Source organism: Monodelphis domestica, chromosome 4, assembly GCF_027887165.1.
Source record: "Monodelphis domestica isolate mMonDom1 chromosome 4, mMonDom1.pri, whole genome shotgun sequence".
Taxonomy (NCBI): domain Eukaryota; kingdom Metazoa; phylum Chordata; class Mammalia; order Didelphimorphia; family Didelphidae; genus Monodelphis; species Monodelphis domestica.
Window position 1 is genome coordinate 80,976,481 of NC_077230.1, and position 23,476 is coordinate 80,999,956.

Genomic DNA, 23,476 nt, shown 5'->3' on the forward strand with positions numbered 1-23,476 from the left:
GTTTTAGGGACTATTAATTTCCCTCCCCCCCTCTCATTCACTCTCTATTTGTACTCCCTCCCCACTCCCCCCCTTATTTTTACCTTCTCCCTTACCCTGTTGGATAAGATAGAATTCAGGATCCCAATGGATCTAGATGCTCTTCCCTCTCAGAGTTTATTTCACTGAGAGTAAGGTTTAAGTATTACCTATTATCACTCTCTTCCTCTCCTTCTGATAATAGTATTCTTCCCCTCCCCTTCCCATGTGTATCTTTTTGTGTAAAAGATTATTCTATTTAATTTATTTATATTTCTTCAAGTATCTCTTGGTACCTTCATCGATTACCCCCCCACATCCTTTTTCTTTTATTTTCCATATCATCGTAATACCCCTATCTTTCCCTATGTGTGATTCTTCTAATTACTTTAAGAATGAATACAATTTTTGAAAGTTAAAAATAATATTTTCCCCATATATTAATACACACACAAACATACACACACATATATATATATATATATAATTTGATCTAATTAAAGCCCTTATAGAAGAGAGTTTGAATTTTAAAAAAATTATTTTCTCTTTTTCCCTTACTTTCATATTTATCTTTTTATGTTTCTGTTGTTCTTTGTGTTTGGGTATCAAACTTTCCACTGAGTTCTGGTCTTTTCTTTACAAATACTTGGAAATCTTCTATTTTCTTGAATGCTCATACTTTCCCCTGGAAGTATATATAGTCAGTTTTGATGGATAGGTGGTGATTCTTGGTTGAAGACCCAGTTCTCTTGTCTTTCTGAATATCATGTTCCAGGCCTTGTGGTCCTTTAGTGTGGAAACTGCCAGGTCTTGTTTGATCCTGATTAGTGCTCCTTGATATCTGAATTGTCTCTTTTTGGCTTCTTGTAAAACCTTTCTTGGAGCGTTGGTCTTGGGCACAATGAGCCATCCCTTTGGTGGTTTTCCCTTTCCTTTTTAGTCAGAAGTCTGAGTGAGATGGGCAAGTTCTCTGTTTGTGGAGTTAAGGGGCAGGGCTTTTGCCTGAGGCAAGAATCTCTGAGGTCTCTGCTGTTCACTAGGGCGACCAACTGCTGTCTGTGTTCTACAGTGCCCAGAGGTTTCCAGTGTAACTGCTCTCAGGGGTAGATCCCCAGCAGTCCTAGTCTTCTCTCAAGGACCTAGGGGTGCCCCTTGCTCATTTTTGAGGTGTCTTTCCCTCACTCTCTGTTTCTGGTGCGCACTGGTTCTGACCCTGGCTCTAGAGGTGAGGTGTGGGGAAGGTATATCAGCTCATGTTTGGGTGCAAGCTTTTTCTACTTCTCATAGTGTGGAAATGCTCAAACTCCATGTACCTTCAATGCTGCACCCTACTGTAGAGTCCCTCCATTCTTCTGAAGATGGTTTTCATGTTCTTTTGAGGTAGTCTATTTCGATGGGTTCAGGGGAGAGGAAGCAAGTTGTGCCTAGATTGCTGCCATGCTTGCCTGGAAGTCCCAATCTTTACTGATTAAAGAAATAGAAATTAAAACATCTCTGATATATCATCTCACACATATTAGCTTAACTAATATGAACATAAAGGAGAATGACAAATGTTAGGGAGAATGTGGGAAAATTGAAACACTGTTACATTGTTGGTGGAACTGTGAACTGATGAAACCATTTTGGAGAGTAATCTAGGACCACACATAAGGAAGGTAAGACTATGCATATCCTTTGACCCAGAAATACCACTACAGGTTCCTTATACCAAATAGTTCAGAGATAAGGGGAAATTACCTACCTATTCAAAAACATTTTAGCAGCTCTTTGTAACAGCAAAGAACTAGAAACTAAGGGGATATTCATTCATTATTTGGGGAATGACTAAGTAAGTTGTGGTATGTGGTTGTAATGGAATACTATTATACCATAAGAAATGCCCCACAAAATGAAAACAGAAAAACCTGGAAATATTTATATGAAATGATATCTGTTATAGAAGAATTTAGGGAAGGGGAAAGGATGTAGGAAAGGGAAAACACAATTATATAAATAAGTTCATTAATAAAGGAACAGAATGATGGGGAAGGAAAATGGTTAATGGACCATCTGGCTATTAAAACCCCAGATACTTAACCCAATATAGTTTTCTATACTAAGTTTAACCTGTCTAAATTAAACTAAACTAAAAATTAACTAATAAAGTCTAAACAGAAAGCCCAGATTCTCACTCTCTCCAGGGTCCTTGGTGGATCAGGATGCAGTAATCCAGAAGTGAATTCCTTAGAAGGTCTAGCAAAGGGAGAAAATTTTTTTTACAAAATCACTGTCCACCAGAATGAATAGAGATTTCCTCTCAACCTCTTCTTGATGATAATCTAAGGCAGGCAGCTTGAAAGATCCATTTTCCAGGGAGCATCCCAGATTTACAGCTTTAGTGTTCAAATCCAGCTTCAGACAAACAGCTGAAAGATGTTCCTCCAACCCTTTAGTATCTTGACCCAGCCAGCTCTTAAAGAACCTAGGCTAGAGGGCTGTCTATCAATTTTTGCACCCTAATTTGACCTTCCCTTGCTACATATCAATTGAAGTGAGCAGAACCAAGAAAGCACTGTATAGTAACAGAAATACTATATGATCATCAACTGTGAAGGAATAACTATTATCAAGAAGGCACATTTCAAGATATCCACAAGAAACTCATGATGCACCAAAGAAAGGATTGTTAGAGTCTTATTGCAGTTCAAAGAATGCCATGTTCCAATTTATTTCCTTCATAAAATTTTTATCGCATGCGGGATATGTATCTTCTGACAGGGCATGAGCAATGTGGAAATGTATACTGCATGAAAACACTGGTATAATCAATAACAGGCTGTTTACTGACTCAATGGGAAGGGGGGAGAGGGGAATTAAAGGGAGTGAGGATCTTAATCTTAAAATCTTAGGAAATAATTGTTAGAAATTGTTTTTAGAAGTAATTAAAAATTTTAAAAGGAAAAAGTGATACTTGTTGCCTTTAGTCACATATAAATATTATTATTTGTAAACATTATCATAAACATAATAAAATTAATTCTGTTAATTCCTTCATGTTTTTGTGTATGCTTATTTCCCTCTTCATAATTTCATCTAGGTCTTTCCATGTTGTTTTTTTTTAATTATCTTCCTTGCCATTTCTTATGACATAGTTATATTCTGTCATAATCATATGCCTGACCTTGTTTTGCCATTCCCTAATTGAGGAATTTTCCCATAATTAATTGTTCTTTGCCACCACAAAGAAAGCTGCTATAAATATTTTGCAATAGATAGGTTATTTTCATCTTCTCCTCATCATCTTAGGAAACAAATTAAAGTGATTTGCTGGGTCAAAACATAGACATAGTTTTAAAACTCTCTGGTCATAATTCCAGATTGTTCTCTAAAATGCTTAGATCAATTCACAGTTCTACCAAAAGTGTATTAGAGTCCCTATTTTCCACATCTCTTTCAACATTTGTCAGTTTGTTAGTTTATCATTTTAACCAATCTGATAGGTGTGAGATATCTCAGAGTTATTTTGATTTGCATTTCTACAATAAATAATGATGGAGCATATTTTTCATTATATAAAGCTTTGATTTCTTCACCCAAATACTGTTTCATATCTTTAACCATTTATCATTTAAGTAGTGGCCTAAATTCTTATACATTTGACAGTTCTCTATATATTTTAGGTATGATATGTCTTTCCAAGAAACTGTTTATAACTTTTTCCATTGTTCTGTTTCCTTTCTAAACTTGGATACATCCGTTTTATTTCTAGAAAAACTTTTAAATGTATTGCTACTCTAAGGATGATATTAGAAAATAAATATTGTTTTATTAGTTTGGGGATAAGAAGCAAACTGTCTGGCTTGAGAAAAGAACTGGAGTTTGAAGCAGAGCTGAGAAAGTGTGTTAATTTCAACTGCTGACAGTTATAACCATTTTTCTATGTCAATTACTCTCTGGCAGATTCTCTCTCAGGGCTGGAGGAGGTACCATCTTTGCCTCTCTCTCTCTCTGTGTGAGGGAAAGTTCTGAAGAAGTTCAGTGTTTTCCTTTCCAAACTTGGGAAACACTATTGAATATCTATTGTGGTTTTTATAGATTGTTTAACTTTAAGAAGTCCAAAGAAAAACCTGGTCTTTGGTTTGGACTCTGAGTCTGTTAAGATTCAGAGTCTTAACTTGATTCTTGATCAGACTCAACCAGCTAGCCTTTGCTATTTTAAAATTTGAAGGCGAAGTTAAGATTTATAAGGATAATAGCAGTAGTTTTTATTTAGATAGTATAAATTTGGGTTAGTTAGATTAGGGAGGATTAGTGTAGCCAGTGAAACACAGGAGAAGCAATTCCTTGCAGAACCTGGGAATTTATTTGGGTGGATTTATAATCCCTTAGAATTAGAAATCCTTTATTTATCCTTATATATTTTAATAAACATTTTATAATAGTTTCTTTAGTGTCCTTACGCCTGGTCCTAAAGGGAAGTTCATATTTGAGCTTCACTTCATCACTAAGGATACTTTTGACTACCTCTATCAAAAGTATCCAAACAGTTTGAACTCGATTGGCAAGTTAAACAGTTTTGAAAAGCTTTGAACTTATATTAGAATTGTTTTTCCATTTAAATATTTTTTAATTGCCATTTTATTTTTATAGTTTGGTGAGCCAAATAGGACAAAGAACCTAACTGTATGATTTTAAGGGTCCAATTGTCAATTTAGGCAGTTGAAACCATTATCTCAGAAGGGGGTCTGTGGAAGCAGCTAGACTCTTAAGTGTCTACAAAATCCATCTCCCAGTCAAGTGGATACAAAGAATATGAACTCTCAGAAAACCTGGTGAATTAGCTACATAAAATCACCATGGGATTTTCTCTGTTAGATATGACTTCTCTTATTTTCACTATTGTACCAGAATTTATATAAAATGTAATTGCCTATGACTTTTTAATGCCACTACTCTCACTGACACTCCTACAACTAATCTCATGTTCCTGTGCTACTATTGTTTATCATGTGCTTTTACATGATGATCAAATTTTTGGGAGTTGTGTTTAAACATTTAAAGGCCAGCATCAAGTAAGCTACTGCAAAGAGTGAACTATCTAGAGACTAAACTAGATAGAATGCAAACTCAATATGAGGAAATACTCAAGGCTAAAGGGACAATGGCAGTAACTAAAGAATGTGAAACAACTAAATTAGAGAGTGCAGTTAATTCAGATAAACCAACTAAATTAGAAATGGAAACTGAAGCATTAGAAAGCAAACCAGTTCATATGGTTCCTCTAAGGGAGGTATCCATAGTGTCCCCAGAAGGTGGTATAGTGAATCTCATGTTCCAGAAAAAGTTTACACAGTCTGATATAGACAGTTTTAAGAAAAATACCCCATCATATGAAGAACCCATAGGTGTTGTAAAGCAATTCAAGCATTTAGTTAAGCTTTAAAATTCTTCTTATGTGCATTTTGATATCCTTATAGATGAATTATTAACAAAAAGGGAGAAACAGCAGATTATAAAGGACACTTTATAGTGTCCTTATAAAGGACCCCCTAATTGCCAATTGGCCAACTCGCATCATGGTTGGGAATATGACTCTTTTGCGGGGTACAGAGACTTAACTGCAGCCAGGGAGGCAATAATTGAAACTATGAGGCAAAATTCCAGATGCCCAGAAACCTGGTTTAAATTTGAGTGCCTAAAGCAGGAAATGGGAGAGACCCCCTCCACTTTTCTTAATAGAATTATTGACTATGCAGAAAAATGAATTGGGTTGGATTCTTTAACAGATGAGAATGATCCATTTTACATCTCACAATGCTTACTATCTCTTGCTTATTCATAAATTCTTCTATCCATTAATCTGACAGGTAATATGTCCCCTGTTCTTTTAAATTGCTTATAATATGTCACTTTATGAATAGGTTGTGTATCCATTTTGATTTTGTTTCAGTAAATGATGTAAGATATTTGGCTATACCTTCTTTATGTCAGCTTATTTTCCAGTTTTCTCAATAAATTTTTCCAAATATTAAATTCATATCTCGATGTTACATTTTACTTTTGTCAAGCATAAGATTACTATAATCTTTTGTTACTAGTTGTTGTATATTTTCTCCGTTCCGCTGCTATCGTTTCCTATTTCTCAAGAAGTATCAGATAATTTTGATCAGTTTATTTTATTATAAGTCTTAAAATATGGTATTGCTAGACAGCTATCCTTTCAATTTTTTCACTAGTTCTTCAATATTCCTGACTTCTTTCTCCAAGGGACCCCTCTGAGGTAGCTTTCCATATAAATAGTTATTGCCTTTGTTTTTGTGTGTGTGTAATTTGTATCAAGAATATCAAAATTGATTTAATTTTGTTTCCTGAGAGAATCATTTCTTGATGAATAAGGATTTCATAATTTAGAGTGATGACTTAAATTAATGACTAGAAATGTTATAAAATACAATGACTCAGCATTATCATCCTTCTTTTACATCATTCTGCCACTGTTGCTGCTAAAATAAGTTGCATAGGATTAAAAATCATTCCATTTTTCATTGATTTCCATTGAATTCATCATCTTTTAGTCATCTCACTTACAATTGGCTCCTGTGTACTTAAAAGTTTTGAGTTGAATGTAAATATTATCAGTCCCTAGGGTCCCACTTAGAGTTTTTCTAGTATGAATCAAGCATTAGAATTTGAACTCTACTGACATATTTTGAGAAATCAAGATCCCTTTCATACCATAATGAAGCGGTGGAGTAGGATTTTATGGAATTCCTTTACTATATTATTGTTTATCTATTTGCTTTCTCTTGAACAGTTTGACCTTTGGCAGGACTAGGAAGTTAAAAAACCCCTCTATTTTTCACTTTAATTGAATTCTCTGTATTAAAGCACAAGTGTATATCTTTCTAAATATAGACATACATATACCTATACCTATACATATCCACAAACATATAGTTACATTTATCCCTGGACTTCTCTATCTTTTCTCATTATTTCAGTCATGTATAGAGTCCCTTTATACAGAAAAAATGAAAATCTGTCTGAAAAATGAAAGAGTACAAGATACTCTTTTTTGGTACTCTTTTCACGCCTTTATGATACATTTTACAAACTTCTACAAAAGAAAGAGAAGAAAGCTTTGGTGGTTATTCAGGTTGTTGCTTGAACTAAACTTTATACTCAGGATAAAAAGTTAGAAATCAGGAAAAAATATGATTTGTAAAGCAAATATGTGGAGGGTCCTGAGCTTGTGAGTACAGCAATCTACATAGGTTCCTTTGATTTCCTGACTTTTTTCTCTCATGACTGGACAAGACAGGTAAGAAGCTAAATGCAGAGTAAATAAAACTATTGCAACATTAAGAAATATTATTTCCCAAAATGTAGTGGACATAAGGAGCTAATGTAATAGTAATGAAGTTCTGGGAAAAGAAATAGAACATTCTAAAAGAGGAGAAATTTCACATGATTCAATTAGACCAATATTTGCAAATTTAAGGACCATGTGGTTTAAAAGAATAGGAAGTTGAAATATAGAGTTCTACAGGTCAATAGGCTCTTCTCAAAGGAAAATTGAAGGTTCAACTTCACCAAGAAAGCAATTCTATGGGAATGATAGAGCCATAAAAACAGATGATATTGGTATTTTATCAAATGCTAGGATTTCCTATGGGCCAACATGGAAAAGAAACGGGAAGTGAGATATAGGCTCTGACGTGGGATCATCAGTTTCCCTATTTCTTATTTTGAGTTATTCAGTAGTGTAATAAGTAGAAATATGAGGGGATTTATAAAATGCTGGATTGGATTTTTTAAGAATATGGTTGCCAGGAATTTAATTAATTCCAAAGAGATTTATTTTAACAATTTATTTATAAATTTATAAATTTTAACAATTTATTTATAAAATATAGAAGAGTAAAGTAAGAAAATCAGAGAGAGGATAAGGTAAGATATCTAGCCTAAGCACAAATTATTTTGCTCTGGCTGGGGCTCAACCCTTAGCCAGAGGGGCCTTGGCCTTGAGCCAAGGACCTGGGGATGCAGGGAGCCTCTCTCAAGAGGGTAGGTCTCTCCTGAGGCTAGTCTGTTCAGAAAATCCAGGAAAGGAGTCAGCCTTTGATGATGAGTGAAAAAAAAAAACTCATCCACATATCAGTCCAAAGGGAGAAATTTAAGAACAGTCACACCAAGTCCAAAATATCAGGTCCAGTAAGTAGATTATTCACCAGTCTCCATCTCAAACTCAAAACTCCAGAAGAACTCCCCACAGGAAGTTGTAACTCCTTTTTAAGGACACTTCTTTTGCATCACTTCCAGTGCCTTCTTTCACTTTTATGTGTATCAATTATAGCTTAAGCTTTGCTAAGGACTGCCCAGAGGTCAGTCAGTCGATTCTGATTTGTCACCAGCTATCACACACATGGATCACAGACCTTGCCCACTCAAGTGTAAACTGGAATGTTTACACTTCTGGTGATTAAATCTAGAAATTGGGCAGGGATGAATTAATTTCATTTTCACAATCAGGGGAGAATTAATTTAATACAGTAGGAAGGATTGAGCTTCTCAGGAATAAGTAAGAAATGAAGAGAAAAGCACACTAGGGCTATGAGCAATGAAATACAAATATTTACCTTCTCTTCATTGCTCCTGTAAATAACTATCCTACATTTAAATGTTCATTGGAAACTTCAATTTGCTTCAAACTTTTAAGAAAATAAGATTCTGGATATAAACTTAAGACATATGAGATTATTAAATAATAAAGCAAATGGCAAGTCCAAATCTAAGTTCCCTTAATTCTGGGCATTTGGTTACATTTGGGACAAAGTAATCATCCAAATAATTACAGAGATGAAGAGGTCTGATCTCTAATATTGGAAACTTGTGAAGACATTCTATCATCAAAAATCCTGTCAATGAGCTTACTTGTGAGAGTATTATTAAAAAGTATAATGAGCAGAAAAGGGGAAAAAATTGGCTGAACTAGACATCTTTGTAACTTTACAAATGTGTTTTCTATTGGTCCATTTTGTTTTGATAAAACAATCAATTTGCAATAATTTCCTTTAGTTAGCTTTCCATAAGTTACACAAAAAACTTCCTAAAATAGCAATTTCAATTGTAAGAATATCTAACAATATGAAGCTATAGTTTTCTATTTATTAAAAGAGTTAATGTTTAATTTCTTCATGAGAAAGGATGCAAAATTAGTTACTTTATTGAATTTAAAAGAACTTATCATTTAGCATTTTGGATTAACTTAATATAGTCTTTTACATATTATTTTCTAGGTTATTTTTAGCTCCAAAGTAATTTATACATCTTCTCCATGTTTTGTTGTTTTTTTTCAAATTCTCCCTCCTTAGAATCTAATACATAATGAAAAAGAGATGTTATATTTAATTCAGCCATTCTCCAATTAACATGTACATTCCTTTTTACATTTTGCTATATTGAAATTCTAATATTTTGCTATATTGAATGTGAAACTTTTCTTTCTTTCAATGAGGTCTGAATATAAAGAAATTAATTGAATCTATTTAAGATTAGGAAAAATGTAATAATTTTCCTCCCATAATTCTAAACTGATTTAGTAGGTATGTACAAGATGACAGAATAAAGGCAGCAATACAACTAAAATCTTTTAGCATTCTCCTCTAAAAATCTTTAAAATAACATTCATGCCAACAAAGGTCAAGATGTCATTTTTTTTTTCAGTCCAAGACAATTCAGGAGATTGGCTGAAGAGTTCTGAAACACTGAGGTGGGGACCAGGCTGCAGTATAAGGAGCTGTAGTCCCCACTACCAAAATTGGGCCTGAGAGACTATGTGCTGAATCTAGTGCCAGTTGGCAAATTTATTACCCATAAATATTTTAGGCTTAAAATTTTGGGCTAAAATGAGTGCTTGTGTCCATTCACAATGAGCCAGAAGAGCATAAGCACTTGTGGTTGCAGGGAGAGTAGGGATACTTCCTGGGTGAAGATTATAGTGTTAACCAAAAAAGCAGTGACTATATTTTTCTGAATTGTATCACTTTGGAAGAATAAAAAGCTTGCATGCCCCCTGAACTAGCTCAAAAAAAAAAAAGGAATGTGAAATAGCATGAAAATTGGGAAAAGGTCTCCTCAACCTCAATAAGTGGAGGCCAACTTTTATATGAAAATCAAAGTCAAGAAATAGTCTGGAAAAATAAGTAAATAACAACAAAAAGAATCTGAATACACACAGAGACATATATTAGTGATTAAGACACAAACTCAGAAAAAGAAAATAGCTACAAACAAGACCTTAAAGAAAAATGTACATTGTCCTAACAAAGAATCCTATAAATTTAAAGAAAGAAATAAGAGTAATAGAGAAAAAGAAGGGAAAAGGAATTAGAGCAATGCAAGTTCTTATTGGGGGAAAAATTAATAGCTTGATAAAAGAAGTACAAAAATACTGAAGAAAATAAAGTATTTTAAAGTCTTTATTTGTGTGACAATAAAATTCCCAGCTAACTTTTTCTCACTTCCCCCTCCCCACTAATTTTTTTTCCAGGATGTCATTGGTTTACATGTATGTAGCCACATATCTAGCAGTACAGATCTTCATGAGATAGTGGATAGTGGAATGATTTTTTTTAAAAATCACCTGCTTACCAGTCCTATTGTTATGAACTGCACTTAACTAGAGTACTCCTCAGATAACAGATATACATGACATCATCAAATCTGAACCTTAATAAAATTTTTTTTTATTTTTATCCTCCCATACTATTCTAATTTGTATTAATAAACTGTTGGGGATCTATCTAGCTATCAATCTTTTGAGTGACAAGAAGATGGCCCAATAGAGATAGCACTGGGCCTAGATTAGGAAGATTCATCTTCCTGATTTCAAATCTGGTCTCAAACACTTACTATATGTGTGACCCTAGCCAAATCACCTTACCCTGTTTGACTTATATCCTTTTTTGTAAAAGGAGTTAGAGAAAGAGATAACAAACCACTTTGGGTTCTTTGCCAAGAAAACCCCAGAGTCACAAAGAGTCAGATACAAGTGAAACATCTAAACAACAAAGTGATTGGATGATGCATGAGAAACCTCAAATATCTGGTGATTGGCAAAGCAAATCAACCATGACCCTTGAGTCAAACAAACAAGCAAGCCAAGCATCTTTGGACTTAGTCAAGAGAGTTGTTCTGTCAGTGGAAGAGGCATCTGTTTGGAAATAACTGGGTATGTAGGTCTACATTCTCCATCTTGCATCCTCACTTCTTGGATAGTTCATCTAGGTGAAATGATTTCTTAATTTTTTCACTCCACACTTCTCATCTTCAATGACATCTTCTAGGAGAAGTACATAGTTGTAAGGGACAGCTCATTTTTCAGAGGATATGTCTAGGATGTAAAGAGAAACAATCACCCTGGAGCAATTCAGTGCCCAAGGTGAATAGCATAAACATCTTGTTTATGAAAGGACATCTTGTCCTTTCAGCGCTGAAAAGTTCAATTTGCTTTGATCATCATCTGACTCACTGTAAATGTGCTTGTCTTCTAGTATAGCTGTGGTGTTATATTGCCTTTGCATGTATCTACAAGTGCATGTTTTATATTCTCTATTAATTGTCCCTTAGGGACAGGAACTATCTTCTTTAGTGCTTTTATCCCTAGTGCTTAGCACTTCTCACAGAAGGTGCTTAATAAATGCTTATTTGCTTGCTAGTTTTCCAATTCAGTCTTAAATTACTCATCTAGCATTTTTCCTCCCAGTCTTCCTCATGGCATCTTTGACTCCACCATGAAGTTCTTTGTCGTGAATCCTAGTCACTCTTTATTTATAATGGTTTCTATCAAAAAGGCATTTGTGGGGTTTTTCAGGATGATCCTATTGGTAAAAATGCATCAGAAACTTATTTGCCTTTCTTCTCCCTGTGAATTACCTAGGACCTTGGGATAAATAAGAAGGCAGATTGAATGAAAACATGTTCCCTAGGGCTACTCTCTCTTTCTCTCTCTTTGTCTCTTTACACACTACACACACACACACACACACACACACACACACACACACACACGTATGTATATATGTATACATATGCATGTACATATATGTGTATACTTATATGTGTGCCCATAAATACATATACTATAACATATACATGCATAGTATCTATAATTTTATAAATATGTATAAATACATTCAAGCAAACATAAATGTATTCAAACATATTAAAATTATATATTTTATTTATGCAGGTATATGTGGATTTAATTCTGAAGATCTAAGATTCTGTGAATTTTAGCTTAGAGATCTATATCAATGTATAATCTCCTTTTGAATGTAGCCTTTTGCCTCATAGGTATGCATGATATATAAGATTTTACTTTAAAGGTTTATGGTTTTAAAATGCTAATTTCAGTTTTAAAAGACACCCAAATCAACCACGAAATGTGTAAACACAATTATTTATGCAAGTCCTTCTCAGCTTCCTTATATTATGATATGTTGAAGGTATTTCTTTACCCTCGAGCTCCTTTGCTGGTCCCCCCATGTTTATAAAAACTGTCATCTCCTATTGTAAATTATCAATGATGAAAAGGTTAAGTATTTCCCCCTGGAAACCATTACTGAATAAATGTTAAATTCTTTGCATCTTGTTGAATGATTTGTGTCCTGGAAGGTCTAGGAATTCTGAAAATCTCTGATTCCTTTAGATGAATTCTCTCCCTTTGGGTAAAAGAGCACTTTCCCTGTTCCCTTCTAGAGTCCACTTTTTTTTTTCTTGAATCTGTCTTGTTTGCCTGTCTATTACTATCACTGTTTCTAATTCTACCTGTTTCTTTCTGTGTCTCTTTCTCTTTCTCTCAATGGCACTCTTTGTCTTTGCATGTCCCTCTGTCTTTGTCAAATACACACACACACACACACACACACACACACACAGGGCAGAGGGATTTGATCTTTATCAATTCTCCCCTACTTCATTGAGGTCCTGAATTTCTCTAAAGAGAAAGAAAGGGATCATCTCTTACTTACAGAGTAATAGCAAGGCAAATGTATTTCTACCTTGGCACAATCATATAAAGTTAATAAATTGGAGGAGGGGTGAGAGGTAAGAGTTTGTTTTGCATAAGAAACTTTAAATAATAGTTTATTTGGGACTATTTTGTAATAGGTGCAGTATATATAATTCAAGGATATTAGGACAATTCATCTATCCCTTTTGCCCACTTTTTACAATAAACCCAAACTACTTCCTCAAAACAAAAAGAAGGACATAATGTTCTGGATTAAACTACTGTACGGAAGACAATACTTTCAAGCTTATAGAAAACATCCAATAAATAGGCAATGCTTATGAAACATTACAATGTTAATGCTAATGTCCCCAAAATTAAACCAAGAGAGGAGAGGAATATCAAATACCCCACATACTAAATCAGCAAAACCATCTCTAAATAGAAGCCTTTTCAAAGGTTTCCTTGAGGTGTTAGTGACTGTTCTTAAAAAGAAAAAAGTGTGATGAGGTTGTTGTGCAAAGAAGTGCTTGTCCTATGAACCCTTCTGTATCCTGCATTGAGACACTGATCCAAAGGGGAAATGCTTTCTTTTAAAACAGATGGGAGGAGCAGCTGGGTGGCTCAGTGGAATGAGAGCCAGGCCTAGAGACAGGAGGTCCTAGGTTCAAATGTGGCCTCAGCCACTTCCTAGCTGTGTGACCCTGGGCAAGTCACTTGACCCCCATTGCCTATCTCTTACCACTCTTCTGCCTTGGAGCCAATACATAGTATTGACTCCAAGATGGAGATGGACTTCCTATTTTTACCTTCTTTGGATTAAAACTACTTTTTTTTCCCTCTTTGATAACTTGAGAAATAACATTCTGTAGAGGTGTATAAATGCTATTCTTCCTTACCAAATGCACATTACATACCTGAGGTAGAATGAGGTGGTAACAATTAGGTTTATGACTGCCCCATTTGGCAATGCTGGAACCCCAGCTGGAAGATCCCTTTATACTTTCAACTTAGTTAGAAGATGTCATTTAACTAAAGAACATACCAACTAACAGTTGGGAAATTGAGTGTCCACTACTGCCCTAGAAATGCTGAACTGAAAAGGAATATTTTGCACCTTCAGTCAGATGTCCAGAACCTTTGAAACACCAAAGCAATGAAGGCAAATGTAGAGAAGACATACTCCTTGTCTCAGAGTGGATGAACTGTTATTGTTAATCAGCCACAAATTACCCAATGTCAATTGAATTAAACAATAACTACTTTGCATATGCTCAGGCAATTTAGATCAGGGCATACACTAAGTATCTGCATCCAGTTCCCCTATCAGGTTCTTTTTAAAGGTCTCCATTAACAAACATTTCTTGTATATAGCTCTGGATAGTGTGACTGCTTTCTTTCATTATGAGCCTTTTAACTTGATGTAGTATTTTCTTTTGATTGTCACAACGACAGCTAAGTAAATTTTTACAAAGTGAAAGAATAAAAATTTAGAATTTTGTGGATATCATGAATGGAGTAGATCTAATTTTAAACTAAAGAATCTTGAACAAGTAATTGTGGCAATTGGGTAAATCACTTGACCTCTGAGATTCAGTTTACTTATGGGCATAATAATACTTAGAGTTCACAGATTACGGTAATGAAATTATTTTATAAGTCTTAAAGTTCCATATAAATATGAGGCTAGTTCAAGAAGGAAGAGAAGAAGGTGGATTTCTCTGACTCCTTTTAACTTTATGTGTTAGACTCAACCCCACTCAGGGACCGGAACAAACAGTCACATCTAGCTTCTTTAGATATGGCTGCTTCTCACTCTTTCCACCATATGCTGTCTTCCATTGCCACTATCTAGAGATTTCCACTCACTTGGCTCTCTCTTACTATTAAAATCCCATGAAGGTGGAGACCTCCTGTCTTGAACTCCATTACAACTTTCACCCTTCACTTGGAACATTATTGAAAAGAATAATAGAATATAGAAGTATCACATCTGATTGGAACTATTTCTGTGGCCATATGATCCTCTCAACCACCAATACTATCAACTTCCCCAGACCTGGCTCCAGGATTTAAGGATTATGAAAAACAGAGACAGTAAAGAAAAACTCAGCTCTAAATTGTCCAAGATTAGTGATCATTACCAGTGATACTCTTATGATCCTCTGCTTTGATTAAATGGGGATGCCCAATCTGCTAGTAGTACCTCTATACAACAAATTTTCAGCTCTTACCTTCCTTCCACTCCCTTATAATACAGAGTCCATTGCTAATCAAGGTAAAAACTACTTTCCCTTGCCACAACTCTATGAAATCTCCATCTGACTAAGCCTAGCATCCAATTCTCTCCTCTCTCTCCTCTCACCACTGTGCTCCTTGGAACTCCTGATCTATTGTTAATAAATTCCTCTTTATCCTGGGTCTCTTTTTCTCATATCTTTTCCTTCTCTATTCACAGTAAACTGGTTTTTGTTCTCAGAGATGCTTTATCCTTTCAAACTCTCTCCAATTGGATACTTCTCCCATGCGCTCAGTACCTGGGGATAGTTGGAGGAGCAGGCATTCTCATTGCTCCCCACAGTGATATCTATGCCCTGTATCAACCTCTGCCAGGATCATTTTATTTCCAACATTACATTTTTCCACTACCCAAATCTGAGCCATCTGTATATTGCTGAACTGTGAAATTTTCCTCAATGATCACAAGCTCTTATACTTCCATCTCTTCCCCTCCCTCATGAACCTTATACCTCCCATTGCTTAACCCAGTACCTGGCACACCTTAGGAATTGAATAATTGCTAGTTGATTGATGGACTGCCTTCTTCTTCTTAAATCGATTCTTCATGCCTTTTTCTTCCTTCCTTATACTTCCCATTCTCTAGCTTCATTTCCCTCTCTCCTCAGTTTGCATCCTAAGATGAATAAAATTCAATTATGTGCTGATCCTCATTCCTAATCTTACTCCTTTATCTTACCTCAATCATGCCTTGCCATTTGACATCCTTTGTTTAACTGATGATATTCCTTTTATGCTTTTATTTCCAAGATACAGAACAATGCTATAGGAAAGAACTCAACTATCTATATAAACTGTGACCATTACAAATGTATTTTATCTAGTCTAAATTAGTACCTCAAGTCTGCACCCTAATATGGGATAAGGAATGTGATGAGAAATGTTTAACAAACAGACCTACCCAACAAAAGTATATTTAGAAAACAATTTTAAGTTTAATATGTATAATCATTTCCCCCACTACTTTCACAAATTTAACTAGTCAACAAAATAATATGTCAAGCCTTAATTTGTAATACTTCTCAATTTCTGAGATATAAATTCCCAGACTGAAAATTTTGCAATCAGCTCTCAAGAGCTAGTATTGACTTGGGTCTAGCACACTCCTTCATAGGATTACAGGATAATACATTTAGAGGTGGAAAGGATCTTAAGAGTCATGGAGTCAATCTACTTCATTTTACTAATGAGGGAACTGGTGAGCAGAGAAGTTAATTGACTTGCATAAGGTCACAAAATTAGCAAATATCTGAGTCTGAATTTGAATCAAGGTTTTTCCAAATCCAAGTTTAGGGTCCTATCTTTCCTAATGTCTTGAAGGAGCCAATTCTAAATTTCTCCCTCTCTGTTTACTCCATCACCACCCCCTCACACAAATAGGATGATTTCTATCCCTTCTTTACTGAGAAAATTAAGACCATCTGCCTCAAGTTCCCACTTTTCTTCTCAAAACATTTCAATATCTTTGCCAGTCCTATCTTGTGGCCTAGATTCAGAGGATCAGCTTTTTCAAGAATCATCCTTTTCCTTATTCTATTCATCCTATTACTTCCTAAATATTCTTTAGGATTAAAATATTGATCATTCATCCACTCTTTCCCACCTTGATCTCTCTATTTCATAGGTTCTTCCCAACTGTCCTTACATAGAGGAAGGTTTTTCCTTTCCTTAACAAAAACATTCACTTGATGCTATAATCCTATAACTTTCTTTCACTTTTAAATACATAGAAAACATTTTCAATGTTGATTTCTGCTACTTTCTCACCACTCACTTGTTAACCCTTTGCAACCCAATCTCTAATCCAATCTTTCTATAGAACTTCTTCTCTTAAACTTTAATACTGATTTTTAAATATTGTGCCTGTTCAATAGCTTTGTTTTCCCAATTTGCCTCAAGCTTTTGATTCTGGTGACCATCCTTTCCTCTTAGATAGTTTCTGATCCTTCACCTTTCATCACACTGCCTTCTCCTGATTATCCTTTTTAGCATGGAAATCAAAACAAAGTTTAATCCTTAGTACTCTTTCCCTTGCTAAATTCATTCAATCCTAAGGGTTTATTTATTATCTTCATTCCAAAATTCCTATATTTCTGGCACACTCCCAATGAAGTCCTCCACTGATAATTAACTGCTTGTATAACTTCTCCACTTATATGTCTAGAGCTTTCTCAAAGTCAAAGTTCTGAAGAGGTAGTCATAGTCTTTTTCCAGAAACTTAATCTTCCAAATGTCCTTATTTTCATTGCAGGTATCACTCATGGTATTTATAAATTGGGAGACATCTTAGGCCCTGTTTTCTCTTTCATACACACAATACCCAATTAGTGGCCATATCTATGAATTCTGCTCCCAGAATATATTCTACATTGTTAATTTCCTCTCCATTAAACATGGCCCTTATTCTAGATCAAGTCTTCATCACCTTTGACTAAATTATTTTGATATACATTGACATCTCTTTTATACCTAATATTTCCCTTATCTAAATTTCCTCTATATAGCTGCAAAGTAGTTTAAAAAAAGAAAGGTCTGACTATGTCATTCCCTTGCACAGAGACTCAATTTTGACTCTAGTGAAATAAAAATCTCCATAGTCTGATATTTTTTAATATTATTAATTTTTTAACATTTATTTTCAGTTCCATATTTTTTCTCCAGGTACTACCCCACACAGTAGGAAGACGAGAGATACAATACCCATTATACATGTGAATTAATGCAAAAAGTATTTCCATGGAGCAGCTATGTGGCTCAGTGGAAAGGGAGCCAAACCTAGAGACAAGAGATCCTGTGTTCAAATTTAGCCTCAGACAGTTCCTAACAGTGTGACCCAGAGAAAGTCACTTAACATCAGTTGCCTACCCCTTATCACTCTTCTGTTTTGGCAATATATTTAGTGTTGATTTGAAGATGGAAATGCTTGGGACTTAGAACCCTGAGTGGGGCACCAAGTGACATCAGACTAGACCCTAGTCCAAGAACTTGTAATATCCAAGGTCCAAGGCACTTATCAGGGCTGGGACCCCTGAACACCAAATGACATCAGTGTGAACCCTGGTCCAAAGCCAATGGCACTTACTAGGAAACCTGGCTTCCTCTAATGAATAATAATCAGGGGAAATTCCCACCTGTATAGAGCTTCCCTATGGTACCTCTCCATCTTCCTTCACCTAGCTTAAGGGTGGGGGCAGAGAGACCCTGACGTTTTCTCTATAAAAAACTATCTCCCCTAATCCTCCTGAAAAGCAACAGTGGCTCTATTACCACCAACCCAAGCCACTTCTTCCCATAAACCCAATAAAAGCTTCAACTGAGACAAACAGAGCTCAAATGACAAATTCTTTTAGAGCAAGACCAAAACCCAAACACAACACAAGGTATGGGCTTAAAAAAAAACAACAACATTAATTTCCATACTGGCCAGGTTTCCCCCTAAATTTTAAGGCCTTTTACAATCTGTTTTCAAAATACCTTTCTAGGCTAAGATATGTTTCCTATTAAATAAAAGCTAAACTAATGGTATGACTTGTTTTAATCAATATTTTTTCTCTCTATCTATACACTCAAAAAGCTGTCTAGAATAATATCTAGAATAATCTCCCCATCTATCTTCATTTCAATTTTTGGGAAGCCTTATTTTCCCTTGATACTATTCTGATTATATAATCTGGAGACTGTTTATTAATTTATAATTATTATTAAACAGTGAAATATATTTCAATCATATAGCCAGTCACCTAGCTAACTTTTCACCTCATATCTCCATTTGCCAGAAAAGAGACCACTGAACCTTCTTGATCCATGACTTATACCCTCTCTCCTATAACCTTTTTTCCCTGGGTCTCCCCAATTAGACAGACTTGATCTCAGTCTGGGTCATGTAAAAATTAAATTAATATCTAGTAATAAAATTATGTATTTTATGAGGTTTATTAGGATTATTAGAATCAAGGATACAAAATAATAACCATGTTTGTGCCCAGGGCTGATTAGCCCATTCAAAGCTTACTTACTACATCATTGCAATGGTTGAGCATAGAGTGAGTGTGGGAGGCATTATTGCTAGTTAAATATTAATTGTGATCTTGCCCAGGTGGAGACTCAAGTGAGATTATAGGGAATTCTGGGAAATACCAAGGCCTTCTGGGGATTGAAGTCTGGGGTTCAAATATCCATTTTTACAGTCAGAGGCTGGTCTTCAGATGCCAGGAGTCAAGTGGGACAAGAGGCCAGTGGAAAGAAGAAGCTTCTGGCCTCCCTCCAGAGTAAATATGTGCCCCCACCCCAACCCAGACAACCCTCGGTCCTTGTTTTTCATTCAATCAAGAATTGGGGCTGAATCCCAATTCACTAGAGAAACACTCCAGGATTGATGTTAGGACACTAAGAAAAGAGGTGCAAACTGGTGTTCAGTTCTCACAAAATTCTATTCGAGGCCATTTCTCTCTGATCCCAATTACTGGCAATTTCCTTCCTTCAAATACCTCACCACTTACATATAGTTTTCCCTTTTTCCTCCCATTCTGATACAAAGTTCCCTGGAGGTCCTTTTAATCTCAGTCCATGATAAACACCATGATCTTACATATTAAAAAACAAACAAAAAAAATCCTTTACCCATTATTTGTAGATCAAAGGAAGTCCCAGGGAGGAAAGCCCTCTACTAATGCAAATTGGTATTTCCCCTGAAATTTACAGTCTAAATGATTTGTCTACCATACTGAGATGTTCAGTAACTTGTTTCACAGTCATTATATATCAAAGGTAGGAATTGATCCCAGGTCTTTCTGATTATGTAGTCAAGTTCTCTATCAACTACTTTTCTTTTTCTTTTTCATTCAGAAATATATATTCTCCTAATTACATGTAAAATCAATTTAAAATATTTATTTTCTTATATTTTTAATTCCAAATTCCCTTCTTTATTCTCTTCCCTTTTCCATTAGTAAATCAATTTAAAATTTAAAAATTAATAATCCCAGAAACTATTTGATGTAGGTTATACATGTACTATTATACAAAATATATTTCCATTTTCATCATGTTGTATCCAATACTTCTTATTGCCTCATACCTTATACATCCTATGGTTTGTTGAATTGAATTGAATAAAATCATGTTTGTGGTCTTTGAACTATGAGCTAAACTTGAACTAATAATAAAACAAGGATCACTACTTGAAACATTAGAGATAAAGGCAGCTTAAACAAAATGAATAACCACTGGAAAATCAAATGATCATTACAAACTTATAAAGAAGAAATTTGACTTAAAAGAAGAGATATGCAATGACTCCTCCACTCTATTTACAGGAGTGGGAAATCCTTACTGCTGTATACTGCACATATTTACAGACTTTTTTGGTAAGTTGAAATTATTTCTATTTTTCTTCTTCTTCTGTCATTAAAAATACTACCTATTTTCATAAATGGTTCTGGGAGAGAGATGACAAAGGAGATGTATAATGGGGAAAATTATGGCTATAAAAAGATGTTATCAATATAAATATTTTTTTTATATTTTATTTGATCATTTCCAAGCATTATTCATTAAAGACATAGATCATTTTCTTTTCCTCCCCCCCCCCACCCCCCATAGCCAACGCGTAAATCCACTGGGCATTACATGTTTTCTTGATTTGAACCTATTGCTATGTTGATAATATTTGCATTAGAATGTTCATTTAGAGTCTCTCCTCTGTCATGTCCCCTCAACCACTGTATTCAGGCAGTTGCTTTTCCTCGGTGTTTCTACTCCCATAGTTTATCCTTTGCTTATGAATAGTGTTTTTTTCTCCTAGATCCCTGCAAATTGTTCAGGGACATTACACCACCACTAATGGAGAAGTCCATTACGTTCGATTATACCACAGTGTATTAGTCTCTGTGTACAATGTTCTCCTGGTTCTGCTCCTCTCGCTCTGCATCACTTCCTGGAGGTTGTTCCAGTCTCCATGGAACTCCTCCACTTTATTATTCCTTTTAGCACAATAGTATTCCATCACCAACATATACCACAATTTGCTCAGCTATTCCCCAATTGATGGGCATCCCCTCGTTTTCCAGTTTTTGGCCACCACAAAGAGCGCAGCTATGAATATTTTTGTACAAGTCTTTTTGTCCATTATCTCTTTGGGGTACAGACCCAGCAGTGCTATGGCTGGATCAAAGGGTAGACATTCTTTTGTCGCCCTTTGGGCATAGTTCCAAATTGCCATCCAGAATGGTTGGATCAGTTCACAACTCCACCAGCAATGCATTAATGTCCCTACTTTGCCACATCCCCTCCAGCATTCATTACTTTCCTTTGCTGTTATATTAGCCAATCTGCTAAGTATGAGGTGATACCTCAGAGTTGTTTTGATTTGCATCTCTCTGATTATAAGAGATTTAGAACACTTCTTCATGTGCTTATTAATAGTTTTGATTTCTTTATCTGAGAACTGCCTATCCATGTCCCATGCCCATTTATCAATTGGAGAATGGCATGATTTTTTGTACAGTTGATTTAGCTCTTTATAAATTTGAGTAATTAAACCTTTGTCAGAGGTTTCTATGAAGATTTTTTCCCAGTTTGTTGTTTCCCTTCTGATTTTAGTTACATTGGTTTTGTTTGTGCAAAAGCTTTTTAATTTGATGTAGTCAAAATTATTTATTTTACATTTTGTGATTCTTTCTATGTCTTGCTTGGTTTTAAAGTCTTTCCCCTCCCAAAGGTCTGACATGTATACTATTCTGTGTTTACCCAATTTACTTATGGTTTCCTTCTTTATGTTTAGGTCACTCACCCATTTTGAATTTATCTTGGTGTAGGGTGTGAGGTGTTGATCTATTCCTAGTGTCTCCCACACTGTCTTCCAAATTTCCCAGCAGTTTTTATTGAATAGTGGATTTTGGTCCCAAAAGCTGGGATCTTTGGGTTTATCGTATACTGTCTTGCTGAGGTCGCTTTCCCCCAGTCTATTCCACTGATCTTCCTTTCTGTTTCTTAGCCAGTACCAAATTGTTTTGGAGACTGCTGCTTTGTAATATACAATATAAATATTTTTGAAGCAAAACAAAAACCAAAAAATGACAGTGAGAGGAAATTTCAGAGATCACCTATTTTGAGTCCTCATTTTTTGGATGAAAGAAACTCAAAAGTTGAAATGATTTATTCAAGGCACTAAGCTAATTAAGAGTAGATCTGGAACTGGAATTCAAGTCTTCTGACTCTGTCTTTTGGTCATTTTCCATTATATTCCAGTATTTTCCATTACACTCCACTCATGTAGAAGTGTATGTTTATATCAAGAGAAATACTAATGGGAAGAAGATAGCTATTCTCTGATATTACAGATGTCTTCATGTACCCACAGATAATGAAAAAATGAAAAGGAAAAAAATAGTTCAGAAGGTCTCATTGTAATCAGCTAATTACAACACCATCTAAAGTGGGGAACAAAGGCAGGGTGGCACACAGGTCAACTAATAAGGTGTTCCAGTTATCTTATCACTATAAAAATAAGGAGCACTGTGGTAAAAGACTGGGGAAATAGGATATAGGAAAAGGAAAGACATCTTAGAGGAGGGTGGATCCTACTCACAATTATCAGACTTATTTGGCAAAAAGTAAACAAATAAATAAAATACATTGTGTTGTTCTCTCAGCCCCTCATGCACCAAGAAGCTATTGTATAATTGGAAATCTGTTATCCTAAAAACTACATGTCCTGGGAGCCCACTGACTTCCTGTTATGTACTTCCTGTAGAAAGGGGATATTAGGCAGGAGGACTGTTGGTCCCAGACCTCTTTGCTTCCTGTTGGCAACTGTGGTGGTAATGGGGATTATGAACAGGCTGATTAGCCATGGGCATGTGTTTTTTTTTGTTACCTTTTTATTCCTTTACTTTTAATGATCATTAATGAATCTTTTAAATCTAATATTTTTATTATTTGAGATTACTTTTAATTTTTACACTATGTTCTGTCTACAAAATATCCATAACCTCTGCACTATTCAAAAGGCATTTCTTCCTCATTTGGAGTAAAGATTACCTTGTGCCTCTGCTTACCAGACCCCCAGGATGTCTTTAAGAGCCATTAGCTCAGGGGTCTTTGGTGTTAGTATATGGAATCATCCTGAAAACATAAAATGTTCCTGTGTAATCCAGAAGTCAC